At 33.5% G+C, this 21,828-nt stretch overlaps 1 protein-coding gene across 3 annotated transcripts in view; it reads right to left on the bottom strand.

Moving 5' to 3' along the window:
- LOC129948196 (LIM domain only protein 3) overlaps positions 1-21,828 on the bottom strand; it is an 84,430-nt gene that overhangs the window by 15,980 nt on the left and 46,622 nt on the right. The window contains exon 1 of one of the 3 annotated variants that reach the window (XM_056059079.1): positions 17,263-17,454. The exons of the other annotated variants lie outside the window; for them this stretch is intronic. The gene's annotated coding sequence lies outside the window, so the exon portion shown is untranslated. Of the gene's footprint in view, positions 1-17,262; positions 17,455-21,828 lie in introns of those variants that run through there. 3 annotated transcript variants of the gene reach the window in all.

The following is a 21,828-nucleotide window of genomic DNA, read 5'->3' as shown; positions in this document are numbered from 1 at the left end:
GGAATCCCACAATGCTCTCGTATGCTTAGGTACTTTGTACCGGAATCTATGGACAAAAATAGACATACCTTACCTATGCCTTCCAAACAAGGGGTTTCGTGTCGTTCCGACCGACGACGACGGCCGCTCTTCATCGTTGACGTTGTTTTTTGTCATCAACGACAACGATGTCGCTTATTGAATTAGACATGTGTGCGCCGATTTCCGAGCGATTAATTTGCATAAATTGATTTGATTGAATTTTTATGAAGCAATTGTCCATAAAACCGACCCCCACACTTGGTTTGATGACGTATAGACGACCGACCGAAGGACGGACCGACAAATGGCGTGGTTTTTGTTTTTGTTTTTACTCCTTCTGTCATGTCATGATGATGATGCTGATGATGTTTTTGGAAGTCTGAGGGGGGTTTGCTTTTGAAACGATGATGACCAAATGAGTACTAAATTTCATACTCCCATTTAGTGTGGCACGTTGTTCTTGAAATGGGGACTTTTGTTTCCACAGATGGCGAACTGCTCAATATAAGAATCTAGGATTGGATATGCAGTAAAACAAGTGCACCGATTTTAGAAAATATTGATTTTCTAGTTAAATTATTCAGAATTATTTATTAAGCAAAAATAAGCTTCTTGGTATTGAACTCCATTCAAGTTCAACTTTAAGTATTGCCAGAAATTTGGTTTATTGGTTCTTAAGAACATGTAACAGCTGAAAATTGAGATGTTGTTCAAATTGAGGAATAAGGAATAAAAAGTGAAAAACTATGGAGACTTAAGATTTATTTTGATTTGGTTTAAACTTAATTCTAAGCTGCAGTTCTCTGTTTCAGTTTTGTTCTGAGAGAGATGTTTTTGCATGTTCATAGCCAAGGCTCATTCACAAAACTTTGTTAGACTTATTAAAGCCTACATAAGTCTAGGAAAAAAGAATTTCTATCCGTAACCGTGATAAACATGATAAAATTAAGTCTGAAAGGTGTGGCAAAATCGAACCTAGTCAAGTCTTTTGTAGACCTAGCTGATAATAATATTCAAAAACAATAACAGACATACCATTTGGGTTGTACCATAAATTTTGACAGAATAGTTAAAAGGTATAAGAAAAAAATAACAAAGTCAAGGTTGTTTTAACAAGGTGTTTAAACCAGGGCATAAACGACTTTTAACTATCATTCTGAAATTGAATGTTAATTGTAAAGAATCTTTTCTGAATCTAGTCCAATGCAGATCATTATTTTTTGACAAAAACTTTGGCAGAAGCCCTTATGGCTGAAACACAAACACGCTTCAGTTTCGGCTTCGCCTGACGTTTACGAGATCAGCCATAGGAATGCAAAGCATGCTATCACAATAAAGCTACGACCCCATGTTTCATTTGACAATCGTAAGGACAAGAACGTAATGTTACGCAATGTGACTCCAAACGGAAGGTCTAGTTCAAATTTGCTGAACATTTGCTTTGTCTGACAGCTCAACAGCTAAAAAAAATGCAACAAACAAAATACATTTGCATTTGGAGAGATAGCCATTGTTTATTAGAAAAAGTTGAAAGATATGTTATTGAAATAATTTTTGTAGAACAGAAAAAGAGATTCGAAGAACACCTCATAGATTGAAGAACTCCGTATTGAGCTCCCGGAACCACCAACGTCTGAACATACCCACGATAAGCACTGTAAGCTAAAGTTTGACAACATTCATTTCATTCAATAAACTTATCACTAGATCTTTCGATAAAAAGTCTTTTCTGCATACATTCCTTCCGATTTCTCTGATAAGGGGGCTTTTTCCCAAGAAGTGGACAGTATCCTTTCTTTCTGATAGGTTGCACATATCTAGGGGTAAACTCGGTCTGTGTGGTATGAAATTTCAATCTAATAGTTCACAACGTACTCTAACCATCATAGAAATCACACGGACATTATTGGAATCCTTAAAATAGTTGTTCTCTGTGAGTTTATGATTTAATCTGCTGGAAGTTGTTCTGTACAAGGAATTAAAAGCTTCAGCAATTATTCGGCTCTACATTTCTCTTCAACCTTTAAAACGACTTCATACAAAATGTTTTTAGTGGTTGTTAAATCCTCGATGGGTAAATTAAAATTAATTTGATATTCCCCAGCAAGATCTTGCCGCTCTCGATACCAACTATTTTGATCTTGTATCGCTTTTGTGGCCACTCTTTTCACGACCCGTGAATCATTCATTTTAAAAACGTTAAGTAAAAAGTGCGCTTGTAGCTTCAATGTTTTTATAAATAAAGAAGAGAGACCCGTTTCCAGCATTATTACGTAGTTTGGCGTATTTTCGGCAAATTAATAATTATTTTCATAAAGTGCGTTAGGAGTTTTTCAACCGAATTGTACTTCTTACATTTTTAAACCTGCGATCCATATAAAAGTATGCTCTCCGCGACTGCTTCAAATACTTTAAACTTGCTACTGTGTGCTTTACACTTCATTCATGATGAAGCATTGTTTCCAATTTCTCCTTCAAGTGTTTTTCCATATTTAAATTGTTTGTAACAGTAGTGCCAAGGTATTTGTAGTCTCGCACACATTCCATATTTTTTAAATTAATGCTCCATTTTTCAATTCATGCATTACGTCCACTACCACTTTTAATAATCATAACCTACGATTTTTCTATACATTCACTATTAAATTATATAGCTGACAATACTGGTAAACCCTGTTAATGATGAGCTCCAGAGTTTCCGGTGAATGCCCAACATGACTATATTTTATGGTAACAGAAGCTCCCTAATCCGCATCCTTGCGAAATTCACTCCACCCGGCAGGTAGTCTAAAAAGCCGTCTATAAATAGTGCAAACAAAGTAGGTCTTCATGTAGAATCTTGTCTCACTCCCGATGAGGTTTCAAACCAATCTGAAAGTTCTTCACCTATCCATACAGCCGCTCTTGTTTCTCTATGTAGGTGCTCAAGAACGCGACCAAACTTCAATGATATTCCAAGACTATATACAGCTTATAGAATACTGCACCTCGATCGATTGTATCCAAAGCTGCAGCTTTTTCCTTTATTTCAAGAAATTCTCTGCCAAGTTGATGAATAGAAAAATGTTATCTATTGCTGAATATTTTGGTCTTAATCCAGCCTAGAACTCCCTCAGCAAGTTTCATTTTTTATGACCAAAAATAACTGTAGCTCCCAGATAAATTTATAGGTCAAAATTCCAAAATAAAAATGTTCATTTTTATATACAATAATAACGGTAGTTCCCAAATAATTTATTGGTCAAAAATTAAAATATTCCTAAAAACGGTATGATAGATTTTTATGAAATTTTCTCTTAATTTTCTTTTCTTAACTTAACATCTTTTTAAAGAAGAATATAACTAATACTCGTAGAACTCTTATTTTATCTTAAAATTTTAGAAGGAACTAATGATCCGATTTTAATGATTAAAAAAAAACGAGCTAATTTTTTTCAAAAAAAATAAATAGTTTTTTTAAGAAAGTTATAAGGTTATATTTTTGAAGAGAAACTTATTTTGATGGTAAATTCTTTTATCTTTTAGTTACCAAACATGCAGTTCAAAACTAATACTGCAAAAGAGTAGACTAAAACTTCTTAAGGAAACACCTCGACAGTCTTACTTTACATTTCAAAAACATTTTGTTAAAAAAGTATCATTTCCAAAAACAGACACACCAAAACAATCCAAAAAAATATGTAAGGGTTTGACTATTTTAGTTGTGTTTTTTATTTTTTCGACACTTAGAAAAGGTCATTAGCTTATAAATTTGAAGTATTCAAAAAAGGCAGTTTTTGACAAGTTCGTGTGTCAAACACTGTAGAATAAGCTAACAATTTAAATGCTCTTTCACTGCTTCACTTCATTAAACAATTTCCAAAAATAAAAAAACAAAACAATTTATTTAATTCATCCTAAAAGATAACATTTTTCTTCGAAAAAAAATATTACAAAATAACTAACCAACCGAAAATGATTCGAGGAATTAGTGTATTTTTTTTTGTATTTCCTTTTACATAAACTTCACAATAGGTTTTCAATATAAATGTTTATGACATTTAATTGACAGTTTTAAAGAGAATTAATTATAATATACCAACCAACCAACAACGCTATGGACAAAAATAGACCAAGTCGAATTAATTACCATTGAGTGAATTTACAATCTTCACTTGTCAGCTAATTTACACATGCCTGGATGGCTTAAAATTATACCTCTTGCTCTGGTTTACATTTTCATTGATTCTCTTTTATTTCTCGGTTCTTTTCTTAGGTATGTTGGGGCTGGAAGTCGAAGAAGAGGGCGGAAAGGAAAGTATATTATTATCGTAACATTTTTATTGTTTTGTTTTTGAATAAAACCACTCAAGTAAAAATGAAACGTGAAGCGTTCGACTTGACAGTATTTTTAATAAGTGGGAATTCACAAAAGACAACCGCAGAAATAGGAAGAGGGAAGAAGAAAAAGAATCACAATTGTCATCCACTGCATCTCAAGTCTCCAACTATTTATAAGTAGGTAGGCTATACTCTACTCAAGCTGGTTGAACATGGAAGATCGTTTTTATTTTAATTGGAACCAGATTACCCAACATCAGTTACGCTGTTATTACCCAAAGAGGGCCAAGACTATAATCTATTATTATAGCCTGAGGGGTTAGGTTGTACGAGTAAATACAAAATTTAAACAAATTAATTTGGTAAAGTTATTACCATGATGCAAGAATAGAAGACTTAAACTTATGTTATCAATTAGTTAAATAAATGTATGTTCTTTTTGCGAAAGGTTAAACTCAATTTCTTTTTTTCCAAAATAAATGCGATAGGAAGATATTAGAAGCACGATATGCCTATGTTTGCTGTAAAAAACATCTCCAATGTCAGCAATAAAAAACTTCTTATTTTCATATTCAACATTTCAAGTTTTTACTCTTTTGCCCTTTCTACTAATAACAAAATTTTAAGATTAAAAGAACGTTGTGCTGAGACTTTATAATTTGAATCTTAGACAATTTTTTAAAAATATTTATCAATTTGCTAGCTATACCAGAAATCTAATTTAACCTTTAGTTGACAGTAAATTTGATGCATCTGAACACGTTTAAAAAGTCACAGTTTGTGAAAAAAACGAAGCAAACAAACCTTAACTTAGGGAAGAGACCGATTAATTTGAAACGTCAGAAAACTGGAAGTCAAATTGTTTTAACAACTTAATAAAAGTCAAAGTGGTCATTTTTTGATTTGAACTTGAGTGAAATGTTAAGACACAAAGGAATGATAAAATCATTAAATAATCGCAAAAGTGTCTTTTCAGCATTTTAATATTTTACTAGCGTCCAATTTTTTGACAAAATTCGAATTTCTAAGACTCGGTTTGATGGTTCAAAAACAAAAGAAGGGGTTGGTGGAGGTGTGTACTCTGAACGACTGAAATTTAGTATCTCATTTCGCTTTTCCAACTATTGTAGCGTGTTTCAGGCGGAACTTTTGGCGATAAAGACGTCTTGTCCTGGCTTAAAGAAAACGTGTTATCAACATCTGATATCCGTATTTTTTTAGATAGTCAGGCCGCTATAAATAAAGTCCAACGTTCAGCCTGCCTATGTATAAGCGGATCGCTTCGCACGACCCCGTCTGCAGCACTGGACACCTTGCTCTACCTTACACCTCTTAACATATTAAGCAAACAAATAGCTGCAAGCTCTGCTATTCGCCTCAATGCTTCGTCGCAGTGGACTAACAACAATATTGGCCACTCAGTAATTCTAAGGTTCTTAGAATCAATTCCAAAGCACACAGACAACACCATCCCCCAACTACAATTCAACAGAAAATTCCAGATTTCTATACCTACCAGATCTTTTTGGGAGGATAGGACATTCTTGGAGGATGAGTCAATCCATTTTTACACAGATGGCTCAAAAACCAAAGAAGGGGTTGGTGGAGGTGTGTACTCTGAACGACTGAAATTAAGTCTATCATTCCACCTTCCCAATCATTGTAGCGTGTTCCAGGCGGAACTTTTGGCGATTAAGGATCTTGTCTTGGCTCAAAGAAAACGTGATATCAACATCTGATATCCGTATTTTCTCTGAAAGCCAGGCCGCTATCAAATTTCTGGACTCTGTCTCTACAAACTCTATAACAGTTCATAACTGTCGATCATCTCTAATTCACCTTTGCTGGGTGCCAGGCCATAGAGACATTCCAGGTAACTGTAAGGCAGATGAACTCGCCAGGAACGGTACAGTACATCCCATTCTACCACGTTTGGCAAGTACTGGCATACCAATCGCTACTTGTAAACTGTTGCTAATGCAAGACGCTGCGGGAGGGCAGGCACCAGGTGGAGAACAACATCTCCACGTGTCAAGCCACAAAAAACATCTGGCCAACACTGGATATAAAACGTTCAAGGTGCTTGCTCTCTCTAAGCAGATCGCATATAAACTCAATAATAGGTGTCATAACCGGACACTGTCTAATAGGAAATCACGCCACGAGACTAGGCGTATTCTCAAATGCCTTTTGCAGAAGCTGTATGGACGAGGAAGAGGAAGAAACGGTTCTTTATCTTCTCTGCACATGCCCTGCTCTAGCTCAAAAACGCAAGAATTACCTAGGAGAATTCTTGTTTAACGATCTAAACGATCTAAATCATATAAGTATAATCAGCCTCTCACGTTTTGTAAGGGACTCTAGATGGTTCCATTGAGCTTAGGAGGAAGCTTCAAGATTCATGTGGTATCACAATGGGCCATTAAGCTGGCCTAAGTGTGTCCGTTTCTATCTTGGACAGCCACTATAACCTAACCTAACCTAACCAGGCCGCTAAAAAATTTTTGGACTCTGTCTGTACAAACTCTTTAACAGTCCATAACTGTCGAGTTAAATATTCACCTTTGCTAGGTGGCGGGCCATAGAGACATTTCAGGTAACTGTAAGGCTGCAGCAATGGTACAGTGCAGGCCATCCTACCACGTTTGGCACATACTGACATACCAATCGCTAATTGAAAACTGTTGCTAATGCAAGACGCTATGAAGAAGGCAAAAGCGTTCAAGGTCCTTGCTGTCTCTTAGCTCGATAATAGGTGCCATAACCGGACACTGTCTAATAGGAAAGCACGCGGCTAGGCGTATTCTCAAATGACTTTTGCAGAAGCTGTATAGACGAGGAAGAGGAGGAAACAGTTCTTCACCTTCTCTGTACATGTCCTGCTCTAGCTCAAAAACGCAAGAATTAACGATCTAACCGATCTTAATCATATCAGCATAATCAGCCTGTCAAGTTTCGTAAGGGACTCAAACTGGTTGCATTGAGCTTAGGACGAAGCCTCAAGATTCGTGTGGTATCACAATGGGCCATTAAACTAGCCTAAGTGTGTCCGTTTCCATCTTGGACAGTCACTATAACCTTACCTAACCTAAGACTCGGTTTATAGAAAAAGTATAACTTAATTAAGTTCTGACTGATTTTTTCTTCAAGTTCTGAAGCTTTAAACTTTGATTTAGATCTAAGTTTAAGATAGAACTTCGATTTATTAGAACCTCATATTCAGATGGACGTCTAAGAAATTAAAACTCGGTCTGCCAATGTTTTTACCTCTTTAAACGGCTTGATGCAAATACAATTTTTTTTAGCTTAAATCGATACCACAACAAGTTTTATTGTTCAATGATAATAAAATACAGGAACATATAAACGTTTATGGAGGCGGACAAGTCCAACTCACAACGGTTTTCAGATAAATAATATGATTTTTGCACATTATACGTTATACAGAGAAAAATTATTATTATTATTTGCACATTATACGTTATACAGAGAAAAGTTATAATGACCATCAACCTTGAGACTACACAAGTGAACATAAAGACATTGACATTATGTCAAGAAATAGTATGAAATCTTAAATCTGGATAAATGTCGTTTGATCAGACTTCATGATGAAAACCATATAAGCTTCAAAGGAAATGTTATTACCAAGTACAATACGTGTTACTACGAGTTAATGTCAGAATTTAATGTAAAACAATTTTACCGGATGCTATGAAAATATCGTAAACTATGCATTACAAATTTGTTTATTTTTTTTTCTTAAACGTGATTTAACGCCTTAAAACTTGAAAGTAAATTTACATTGAGCTCTGTGGGAATTATAGAAAGAAGAGAAACGCTTGAGTTCTAAGTATTTTGAAAATAAATTTTCAAAGATGAACCAACAATTATAACTCATTTTTGATTTTTTTTCAAGAAATTGACCATAAGCCCGTTAAAATTTCAAACCAAATCCACAAACAGAAATGCAACACTACCACCCAGTCTATTATACCCTTTTGTTATAATTTACAGTGATAAATAATAAAATTTAACGGATTCATATTCTATTAAAGTAACAAAGTTTTCAATTAGCTCTTTTCATTTTCGCTCAAAGTTCTTCAACTGGAAACAAAAATTGCCTTCAATTTCAAAGAAGAAAAAACATTAAATTATAAATATCATACAAAGTAGCAGTTTTTAAATATAATTAAACTCGTTAACTAACAATTAAACAATAACACAGGGTGTAATTTTGTGTCTTGTACTCCAATAGAAAGTAAAAATTGAACATTTGATTATTTAATTGTTTTTAATAAGCTCTGCGGTTAATGTGATAATTTTGTTGAAACTTTGTACTTTTTGATTTCTTTATTTTCTGTAAGAAAAACGTTAGTTTCTGTAACTGATGTTATCAGTCTTGACCTTGCGTAAATGAAATATGGAATTCAATAAGGAAATAACATATAAAAACTAAGCTTGAGACATTAAAAAAAGAAAAAATATACACAAGAAAATTCTGAACCAAACAAATTTCATCTGAGTCACAAACTACACAAATATAATAATTTATGTTATGACGCAAAAAGGAACTCGGAACAACAGCCATATCAGCTCGCAAATAAATAATATTTCTAGTTATTAGAATGAACATTCAAATCATGTCATACAACATAAAAAAAAATACATATTTTATGCAACAACTCCAAACACAAAAGTAACAATTTAAACTCATCATAAATTTCGTCTACGCGACAGTTTTGAGGCAATTTCTCGTAACTAGTTTCCGGTGGTTCTCGTGTTTGACGGTAATTTTCTTCCAGTAAAAAAAACCGTCAATTTTCCACTTTCCACCGGCTATGGCTTGGATACAACTCTTGACAAACACGACAAATCTGAATATTGATTGTGCTTAATTAGATGAAAAGGACACTCAGCATAGGAATAAGACTCCTTCTCACATATCATAGACACGTAAACGACACGAATAACCCGTTGAGCCCCACCCACCGGTTCAACTTTTCATATTTTGTTTTGTGTTTTGAAGAAAAAAACAACACAAAAATCCTTTAATTGTCAGATTTAATTATTTTTATAACATACCAAGAAGTTTTGAACTCCCATACCAAATGTACTCAAGTCAAGTGCAAACAATATTCAAGACGAAAAAATCAAGAAACACCATGGTCGGAATTTCTTAGGCCGTCAACTTAACCTCACGAAGCTGTGTGGCGCTTTTCACCGCACGTTGTTGTCTTTTTACCGCGAGATATTCGTTCGGAGTGAAAAATTCTTCCGATCATCTATTTTCCTCCAATATTTCTTAAGCCCACGCCCAATAATTTTGCTTTTTTGGAAAATGTTTGACAACTACATTCGATTTTCTTCGTTTTCCACCGAACCGATTCTTCGCAAAATGTATGATAATAATGTTTATACAAGTTTGGGAAATGTAACAAGCTTAATAAAAAAACTCGGGCTATAATTTTCAAAGTCTTTATTCGTTCAAAACTTGAATGTAACTCAAATTTGGGCAGGTGCCCCTAAAACGAGTTTCAGTCTTTTGAAAAAAGAGCTTTCAAAATGACAGGCAATAGAACTATAACCGAAACATCTACATCACTCGAACATCGCAGGATTGTTTCATACCCCTCGTTATTTTACCTATATTTTTACAAACAATTTTCTCTCGAATTAGCCAGTTGCATCCCCCCCTCACAAACAATTCAGTCGTAATACTCGCACTTCCAGGAGTACTCATCGATTCTGCCTTGCGCTCAATTTTGGACGTTCTGTGAAGTAAAGAGATTCTTTTTTCAACCACACATCGAGAATGTGGAGTACCGAACTCCGTTTTTCTTCAATTTTAATGTTCAAAATTTGAAGACCAATGTGTACCGGTTTCTCTTCTTAAATCCTCCTTGCACTGTATTAGGAAAACGTAAACATATTAAAGGTATCAAAAACCCTTTGAGTGTCTGTAAATTTCAAAAATTAGACTCTTTTAAATGGTATTACTTCTAAACGGGAGTATACAGAATTTCGACCTTCGAACCCTTCTAAACCGTTTGAAAGAATGAAGTAAAGCAAAACTCATGTCACTTAATGACTTTTGAGAGAAAAATCCTGCATCTTTTGAGGGAAACGGGCCCAACATTTGATCCAGTCCTGCTCTGTAAACCCACCACACCGGTTCGTGTGCACTGTACGAGTATACCCTCGTTCATATTAAACAGGGTCGGTCGGCCGTTGGTCTTGGTCATTCATCATGCAGTTAAATTCAAATCAGAAACCATTTAAGCTTATGGAAATGGGAATAAAATAGAAAAACTAGAAAACCAAACAACAACAACAGCTGAAGCCCTAGAACGGCATTTTAATTTTAATAAAAACAAAAAAACAATAGAAAAAAGATATACTCTGGCGAAAAAAATTAATATACAAATAATTTGAATTTTCCGCACGTTTCAATGCGCGTTGTGACTTGTGACTTTGCCTCATCCCTCACTTACCCCTAGCGACCGACGACGACGTCGTTGCTAGTTCTTTAAAGCCTGGTCATGGCCGCAATTTTCCTCACAGCTTTTTTATAAAGTGTTCTTTTGTTTATGTTATGTTGCTCTTGAGGGGAAGGTATAGGTACGAAGCAGTTCTTCAGGGGTCACATAACAAAGTACAACATTCATAAAAAATACGTATCTAACCTATAATTGTAGGTATTTTTGGGGGACAATTTTTAAAACATTTTTTTCCAATTTTCCTGTTTTTGTTTTGTTTTTTTATCTAATTGTCTTGTGATCCCTTATAAGATTCTAAATGGATGGAGTAACAGTGGTTGGAAACAACGGAGGAGTTTTGTCAAAATGTATGCATAGCGACAAATCACATAATTTAGAATTAAATCAGTGTGGACTGAAAACGGCTAAAGAAAAAACAAAAACAACATCAACATCAACATCAAATCACCCACAATCCAATTCCGTTTGGAAAACCCTTTCAAAAACACACATCTCACATGTGCGTTTAGGCGGAAACGAGTCCTCCCAACCATAGAAACAACATTTGTGGCCACTGGGTAAAATGTTGCAGGATCCGCAGTAACCGAATTAAGGATAACTGAATGACACCATCCATTGGTATGTTGGCGAACATGCGATGCGATGCTGACGGGGAATATTTTCACAGTCATCCGCTTTCGCCAATATGCAAGCTATGAGAAAGAGAGGCTACATCGTCGTTTTTAAACTGGTGTATGCCTTGCCACCCAACGCCACCACCACCATCCAGCATCAGCATCAACATCAGCATAAGCTCGAAAACATCAAACGTTGGTGATATACCCAAAAATAGAGTGAAAGGATATCCTACCAGCGCCCGCCCGCCATCACCATAGCCATTGCGAAAGGAGGCGGAAATGTATGCAAAGCGGTATTTATTCGGTGGTTTTTTCGCTCTGGAACATTGCTGATGTGCTCTGCGTCTCTGCCTGGCGTATTTAATGACACTAATTAGTGGTGAGTTTCAGATGACAAACACGAGGTGTCGTATTTTCAAAAATTTAATTATTTCAAAAAACACACACAAATTTGTAGTCCTAGCCAAGGCATATGGTGTTTGTGTATCTGATGATGTATACTTGTATACATCGTATACATGGTGTGTCCTTTCACATGTCCTGTTTGCACATCGATAGGTTCGTGCGTAATAACATCAAATCGTGCTAGCAGCAACTGATGCAATGGTCGAGGTGACAGAGACGCAAACGGTGACGGTGACGGTAACGGCGGACGACCTCATCAACCCCTCTCGGCACGATTCTGACAGACTGTTGAACACTTTTCGTGTTCGCATAAAATGCACAACACGCACCATCAGCTGCTGCCCTCTGCCGGCCGGCACCGCCATGCACATGCATAGTTACGTAAAGTGCAACCAAAAGCGAGAAACGAGATATAATGCATATATATTCGTCTCATACACAGACACAGAACATTAAAGCAGAGTGCAACAAAATGCATATCGTATATATGCAACACAAACTGCTGCCATTGCCTCTGCCTCTTTTCTGTTGCAGCGCACGTACATTATTTAATGATGGGGGCGATAATTGGTAATTAATTTATTTTGCATATTGTAGATAACGTGCAATGGATGAACTCCAGTTTGGCGGAATTTGTGATTTTTTTTTATTTTTCAAAAAATTTTGTGCACAGTAAACTTACTGCTGCTGGCTCAGTCTCACAAATTGGTATTATAGGTATACGACGATGAGGACGAACGACCAACACACGAGTAGGTGATGCGGAGATAAATGGAGAATTTTATTTACTAACGCATTACGGGAATTAATTACGTTAAACGCAGCTTGTGGAACGTGACTGTTGTGGCGTGGAAAGACAATGTTAATTTCCGAACCGGTTAATATTGGCAGATGAAAGTCATTATCGGTCAGATTTTTTTTTTTGATTTTTTAATAAATTACTGTAGAGGAGATTAATTGTTTATTTTGTTAGATATTCAAAAAAAAACTTAAAAAAACAATCGTTCGGAACATGAAATTGTCATATCCGTAAATATTTTATCACAATAATTCTGTACTTTATTTTTTGAGGTTAAGCTTTAAGTTGATTAAAAAAACATTACATTATTGAATTTACATACATACATATATATACATACATACATATATACATACATACATACATATGTACATACATAATGTACATTATTTAAAGTCATTTTCAAACAAATATTTAGAGAATATTCTGTGCAGAAACAAACGAAGAGCTGAGAACAAAAATATAAAGAGGTTTCCAATAGAATTGATTTTGACAGCTCCTGGCAGCCATATTGTTTCTTGTACTTTTTGTCAAAATATATGTTTTTAATCAGTGACTAGAGAAAAATTATCACGAAGAGTTAAACAAGTGTCAAACAACACAAATGATAACAATTTATTATCAAAATAGGTGTTCTCAAGTTTCTCCCTTTTAATGGTGGTTGTCTTCCAAGTCAACTATTCAAATTGATTTGCCAAATTGGAGTCTACTTGCTCAGTAAATAATCAGCCAACACTCGTGCTTCAACGGCGATCGATATTGGTCGATAATCACCAATTTCTTTTGCCTAAATTGATTGATGTGGACATATGGTTTCAAAGTATGGCGTTACGTGCCACATAACTCAAGACCCAATCGATATTCTGTGCGAGCGGTTTCATGGCATGGTTTTATCGCTCCAAATCGATTTAAATTGGCAACTTAGACTTGACTCCTTTAGATCTTTTCTTGTATGGGTTTTTTGAGTTCCAAAAAGCTGCAAATCACCACTGCCTTCAAATACAACATAATCGATCCAAAAACCAATGTCTTAAGCAGCATTCACATGAACGCGACCAACGAACGACGAATGACTTACAAAATGTGAGCTTATATACGTTTAAAGACATATTTCCACACAAATTCTTAACAAAACGATAGCAATATAGTTTCTATTTGATTTATGATGCATACTTTTACTTTTCAATATCAAATATTAATAAATTTAAGAAAACAAATTTATTCGTCGCGAAAAAATTGAAGTTGATACGAACTGTCAAACTTTATTCGCGTTCCACATTATCCACACTCCCAACGAATAAAATAATCGCGCGTACTTAACCTAAAAAAATCATTCTTGTTTTGATTTCGGTGGTCAAAGTCAAACTTTATTCGCGACGAATTAAAAACTCTCATGTGAAAGAAATGTCAAAATCGACGAATATTCGTTCATTCGTTAGTCGTTGGTCGTGCTCATGTGAATAATGCTTTATGTACATTCAGGAGGCAGGATATGGTTATATACTATTTTACCATAAAAAAACTCTGAAAATTTTCAACTGATATTCACACAAAAACTAGAATTTTAAGAATTGTTTTTAAAACTTTTTTTCTGTGCTTATCTTGTATTTCTGAACTGTCTTGATTATATGCGCTGGACACCTGTCATATTTTGTATGATAAGCACGTGCAGTTTTTGTTTGCGAGACCAGGTATTTTCATTGTTAAGGTCTACGAATTCAGTGCATTTTCCTTTTGATCTCCTCAAAGTCATGTTTCAGAATTGTATTTATCTGTCAATATCGGCTAAAAAATGGCGGAGCTATTGAATGTTAACAAGAGGATACATCCAGATGGCATATTATTACAAAACTCTGTCGTTGATAACTTAAGCCAAAATTTCAAATATATTTTGAACAAACAGTTTTAAATTCTTTGAAGGCCAGTTCGTCGGGTTTTTTATTAACAACATCGATCAATATTTAAAGCTCTATGCTCAAAAACGACCTCAACTATTCTTTGGATTTTGATAATTCGATTTTTTTTCACATTTTCATTTACTTGAATGTCAATCAAATTTGTTTGTAAATCTATAGATTCAATTATTAACTATAAAGCATCTTGCACATGAGCTACGAACTGAAGCTGACTTTTCTTTCACATGATCTTTATTTCTATTCGCAGACAGCGACGAATTGTCAATTTATAATTACCGTTTTCTCCATATTCTCCTCAGCCATGATTTTTCACACAAAAACAAAACAAGAGTGGTATAATTTTGAGGTTAAGTTGCGCGCGTACAATTTATTCGTTGCAGTGTGGATGGTATGTGTGGATGGTATTGGTTTCTTATAATTTAAATGTGTGTTTGTTTCAAATTGACTTTTTAAAGTGTGTAAAATCACGTTTGTTCGTCTATTTTTCACTTGTTATTCGCTCTCATGTGCAAGGCCCTTAAGAGCTCCATAATATGTTCAACACACGAACAGAACCACGACCGACGAACGTCTCAAGTGCATAGGTTGTATAGGTATATTGTCACTATCGTAACCGTAACATAAATGTAACTACAAAACTATATTCATATGTTCATTAGAACAAACAATTATATTTTTAAAAATAAAATACCTTAAAAATGACAAACCAATTATCAAATATTGAAGCTTGTAAGTTGTTTCTTGGTTGTTTGACATTTGTAAATGTTAACAAAGGTGTGTTTGTTTAGTTTGTTGGCATAAACTGTTACTGTTCAGTTTTGTTCAAATACATTTTTTTTTACATAGATTATTTTTACTACAAATTTTGATCTACAAGTAAAATGTTATGCAAAGAATGAAAGAAAAATTGTTTAAATACTTTAAGAAATGAACATGACGTGTTGTAAAATATAAGAAGTCTATTAATCATATGAAAAATCAAATTGATTTGTAGCACGTTTTTTTAAGTAAATTGCAATTGAAATTCTTAGAAACAAATTCCAACCAATATTTCTTTTTTTATTAAACACAATTTACATCCTTAGCCCCGTTTGATTAAACTTAAATCCGATCCTAGTTAAATAGGATCTGGGTTTGCAAAACGAAGAAATTGATCTATTTTTAAACTGAAAGCGGTCAAATGTTGCTATGTTTCCAATTATTAATGTGACATATTTCAAAAGAAAAGTTTTATTTGAAAAAGGTTTTTTATGTTTTTAAAATGTAATCTACAATTATAGAAATAATTTTCTTAATACATTTTCTTATGGTAGGATTCTGTAGACAATCATTTTTGTCTGCAGTTTATTTAAAACAAAAAAAAACGGGAACATGCGACTTATGTCACTTTGTTTCTGAAGGTTTCGAAAATGTCTACATAAAATAGAAGAGTTTTATGATTTCCACTCGTAATAATTGTTCTTTTTTTTCAATCTATCACTCTGTTATCTTCAACATGGATATATTGATGACTTTTGTAAACGCATTTCTGTTAAAATTTAGCGTTGACATGATTCTATCTGTCAACTCTATGTATGTCTATTGTATTGAAGTTATTGCATCTGACATGCAATGAAGTGTTCTTTTGTCAGAATCGTAACGCGACATCCACTCCGTATGTCTAATCCATGACCATCATATCAGCTTGACAGATACGATTGGGATATGTCCAAAGAGTATATGTATACTCTCATTTGATCCTTCGAATAGGTACTTGAAAATTTATTGCCAAAACGTTTAAATCATATTTGGATCGTTTAATTTTTGTCGGTAGTCATTGTGTTGGGGGTGACATGTGCCATTGATTGGTATTTATTGCCAATACGCTTCAACAGAGAGGGACATCATGACAGCTAACAGAGTTACCCAAACAGAAAAAGGGGATGAAGTGAAGCAAAACTGCTGCTGCCATTGGTTGTGTTCGGAATGTCAGGTGGTGTATTTCTTTTTGTTTTTGCTAAAATAAGATTTATCTACCGGAATGTGTTGTTTTGGTAAATCTTTTTTTATTTTCGTTGTTGTTTGTTTAAAAAAATATATGTTGGGTTCTTGTTCACAGCTGTTAGATAATGAAGTTTTTATGAAGTTGTAAATTGTATAAAGACCATGTTTTACTGTCTGACTTTTACACCCCTATTAAACCTGGAACCACTCTAGATAATGGTAGAAAAATAACAATAATCTTAATTTAACAATAACTTGAGCTAATGGGAAACAGGTTAACTTGGCGAGTGAAGTAACTTTGGTTTATCTCGCAAGTAAGAAACTGACCAAATGAACACATTTAGTAATCAAATTTTGAACTTTTATTACTGATTCATGAACATCGAAGAGAAAATAAAGTCAAATGAGCTCAAATAATGGACTTGTTATATATGAACACGATGTTTTAAAAATTAAATTAAAACCATGTGTCAACGAAATAAAAATAAAATAAAACATTTACAACCAAATTAATGATGTAATTAATTCTGAAGAACTTTTTAAACTATGAGTCTTTTTTTTAATTGTATCACTATATCAGCACGTCATTTACAACTATAGCAAACGATGGTGGTTAAAGTTATTGTTATAATCTATTGAGAGCTTTGTACACATTGCTCTTCAAGTCTTCTACGAGTTGATAAAGTGGTCAAATGCCTTACTTTTTGAGAGCAAAGTGCAATAAACCGCGCCTTGCATTCAAAGCAAAACTTTTCATTGAACTACTGTTTATGATTTCGATATTGTTTTATTTTTGTATTATTTGTTCTTTCTGATGAGATGATAAAACACTATCTGTCAATTAATTAATTGAACGAGCTTCTTTAATTAGAGTATTTACTTCGTTTACACAATTGTAGTGAATTTTACACTAATTAATTGAACTTTTATAAGAGACCGTAGAGCTCGATGTACTTTGGGACTGGAACTGGACTCAATATAAGTAGGTACCTTATAGCTCTGGTAGAATGCTTAAGTTAAACATGCAATGGAGGCAATAGCAGCAGCTACAACAACAACACAGCCATTGAGCAGCAGTCAGTAGGTATAATTGCAAAAGGTTATCGTGATTAAAAAATTGTATTGTGTTTGCATTTCTCCTTCTCAATAACAAGTTTGTATTTTGTATATTTACATTGCATTTGTAGCACTGCAATACCAACTCCTACTTACCTACTTACCTTACCTACTCCGGTATACAGAGTTAACGGGGTATGATTTCATCTCAACAGTTATAATTAATGTCGTTGATTATTGACCAAGTGGTTTTCATGATTAATTGGAACTTCTTGGAGTTGAAGTGGTCCTTGAATTTATTTTATGTTTTTGTTATTGTATGTGGAATGAAAATTAGGAAACTGTTGAGTATGTGCTTTGTGCATGTGATATAAGTAAATGATTGGAAATCATTTTAATTGGAACTTAGTATTTTTAATTAAGACTTCTATTATGTGATTGTTTTCATTGGCAAGTGTTTTTTTTTGTATGTTTAAGTCTGAGATTGTAATGCAGAGAGGTATTGTAATACCAAATTGGACAATTACTTGCATTTTCTAAAATTGAAATTTTAATTTAATTGGATGTCAATATGTAAGGTGCATTTTTGCTTTCTGGTATTTGATAGAAAAGGAAATAAAACAAATCACATCCTATATTATAAGACAGGTGACAGGTATGTTAATATTTTGTTTTAATTGGCAGCACTGTTTTCATTGACATTAGATATGACAGTTGATGACAGATGATTTATATTGAGTAAATCATTATTAATATTGAAATGTCGGTATTCGGTAACCTTCAAACTTAGAGATCTTTGACTGTAAAATAAAACACTAACCAGTCCAGACGCAACCACTCAAATAGCCATAATCATCATCATACAAAATGCATTGCACGCATAAGTGGATAAGAGAGGCAATCATTCAATTATTGTAGTCGAATTCAGTTGACTACTTCGCAACATGAATCCTATACACACTGACGACGACAACAACAACAAAAATTATACACAAATGAATAAACAAAATATAAAAATTATATGAAATACTTAATGAAATTAAATTAATATAATTGGATTCGTTCATTGTCATTTGCAGTTAATTTTCAGATGAAACTCATCCGAATGCCTTGTTATAACCTCTCAGCAACGCATAATTTGCATTTTGTGGTCGTCCAATACCAAAAATACGTGTGCAGCATATAAATCTCACAATCAGGCCTCCTCAACTGATGACTATGATGATGATGATGATAAGGGTAAAGGGGAAAGAGTCGGAGGCAAGGGTAGAGTCAGAGTCAGTGGTAGAGAATGGAAAAAATGTTTACACGAAATATATCATTTTTCCACAATTTACTCTGTATAAAGCGTTTTCATTCGATTTGCACTTATCTGCACTTTACACTGCACTTACTCCATCGAAGTGCATCTATCGGTCGCTCAGTTTTAGCTCCATATACTCCTGTGCAGTGTACACGCTCACCTGAAACCTGAGAGGAAAAAGGTGTACCAAAATAGCCAATTGTGCATCAACATGGAAATTATTTACATTACATATACTATAACTGAAATTTCATCCCTTCGACCTATAGGACACCGGTAACACCGGATATAGCATGTGAGGTGCAAAAGCAAGCATAAAGCATTCCAGGGATGATATGACTTAAATAATGGACAACAGTGCCTATACAATGTAGAATAAAGCATAAACAGACAGTTATGTAATTTTCAGCAAACAAAGCAGCTTTTGTTTTTCAATTTAAGCAATTTTTCGTAATAATCGTGGTTGTTTTTGATTTTGATCTTGTAATATTTTTCGAAAACCTTTTGAAGGAGAGCTAAATAAAGTCGAAATTTAAAGAACATTTTTGATAGATTATGATTTGTGAATAAAATTAAGTGACCACAATTACAAAAATATAATGACTTAAAACTGACATCCTTCATGTAAACCTTGCTTATTCAAAAGAAAAACTAACAAATTTGTTGAAACTAAAACAATGTATTAACATACATACATATATCCAAATCATAACATTTTCATACAGTTATCTCTCTTTTCCTTAAGTTTGTTTACATTTCAAAAATGTTCTGCTTCTCTTCTTTCAACTAAAGTTAACATTACCTTACCGTATCAAAAAGACATCTACCGTCATAATTCAAACTAAGTTTGACGTTTCTGACATTAATCCATATAGAAACCAGGATTCCAAATTGTTGATGTAAAGGTTCCATTTAAGATTTAAATGACAAAAGCTTTGTTGTATTATCGCCAATGGCTCATATAAGTTCTACTGCAAAAATAGGACGATGTGCATAGATCCAAGACATATTTGAATTTTGTATACAGCTTTCCCTTTTTTTCTTATGTTTGTTTACTGTTCAAACATTTTCTGCGTCTTTTTTTCAAATACAGTTCACACTGCCTTACCATAAAAAAAAAATAAGAAATTGCCTGTCACAATGAGAACAAATTTTTAGGTGTCACAAATTTAACCAAATAGAAACCAAGATCACAAATTTTTGAATCATTTCCAAAACCAAAATACAGCTGATAATGAGCATTTTTACAATTGGGAGTATAAACTTAAATTAAGCTGAACCTGAACTCCAGTTTAAATGCAAATTTAAACTAACTCGCTTTCAAAGTGTAAGCTGAACTCAATTAGTCTAAGTTTAAGGAATTTGGCAGCATTGTATGTATGTTATCTTAATTCTAATTTGATTATTCTGTACAAAATTTTGTATAAATACTTTCTGGAAGTCATGAGTGAGAAAATTGCTGAAATTGTGATGTCGAATTTAATCCAATACAATATAATTACTGTTTCTGCTTTCTAATTTTTTTGTTGAAAATTTCATCATATAGTTAAACCAATTTGTTCAATTGTAGCTTTTAATTTAATAATAAATTGTGATTGAAATAAGGGACTCTCCATTTTTAGCTTAAGATTAAAAAGTAGTTTATTCTAATTAAACTTAAATAAGAGATGCACTGAAGTTGTCAAAACCTTAAACTGCACTGAGAAACTTGCCATAAGAACCTACTTTTTTACGTCTTTATCATCTAAGAGCTAAAAACAAAACAGGCTATTTTTTTCTATTTAATTCTGATGAGAATTGTAATAAAAAACCGCCCTTAAAAAATTAAAACCATTTTCCAAAAATATGAATACAAATATTTTAATTAATTTCAAACTAAGAACTGGTTTATTTGAATTAACAAAAACTGTCACAAACAGTTTCCACTTGCTGTAACAATAGAAGCCGACGACGTCGAGAACGTTGACGATAATATGAATAATTATATATGACGAAGAGAAGACTCAAAAACATATACGTACTTCATCAGAAATTTAATTCTCTCTCATGTATGACAGCTACATTTAATATTGTACTTATGATGAGCATGTTTCCATTCTTTTTCCGCTGATGATGCTGCACCCTAAATTAAATTCGAATTTTCAATCTTATACATTTTCTAATTTAATAAAACCCTTTTTCGAGAGAAGGCATGTGGAATTGAGTGTGATGGAAGTGGATGTAACAAACAATTGGTTGGACACAGATAACATGTCATACACAAAAGCTACCCTTACTAAATAATTTGTACATATAAGTACCTAAACTATAACAAGTAGGTACATTTGTCTCCACACAAAATGCCAAACTTGGTCCTTCGTACTTGCTTTGAATTTAGTCAACATATATATAATATAGATTTTGAAATACATTTCTGATTGAACAAAACCACCAAAACAAATCATCTTTAAATTACAAAAGTTCTTAAATCGGTTTACTATGTAAAACTTGAAATCAAATTTTGTCTAGAGCCAGATTAAGATTAGGTCAATTTTAGGAGCCAGTTCTTAAAAAATCTTTGTTATCAAAATTCTGAATTATAAAAAAAAGCGGTACTTGATGTTTTACAATGTCTAAATCAGAAATAATTTTATAGCGAAATTGAATGAAGAAGCCATTTAAAAATTTCCAAGAACAACATCAAAAGAAAAACAAAGACTTAAAGTATTGATATATTCACAAAAAAATTCACTTAAAACTTGAAAATTAACAACTTTTTAGGAAAATTAAAAACCATTTTGATAAAATTGCATGTACGATTTTGTTTTCATTCTGTTTCTATTAACACATTTTTAAAATATAGAACTTTGAAAAAAAGGATTTTGTTCTAAAGAATTTTGACCATATTTTAATAAAGAATGTTGATGTA

Source organism: Eupeodes corollae, chromosome 2 (genome assembly GCF_945859685.1).
Source record: "Eupeodes corollae chromosome 2, idEupCoro1.1, whole genome shotgun sequence".
Taxonomy (NCBI): domain Eukaryota; kingdom Metazoa; phylum Arthropoda; class Insecta; order Diptera; family Syrphidae; genus Eupeodes; species Eupeodes corollae.
The sequence above is the reverse complement of the archived record's forward strand: the minus strand, read 5'-3'. Positions and strand labels throughout refer to the sequence as shown.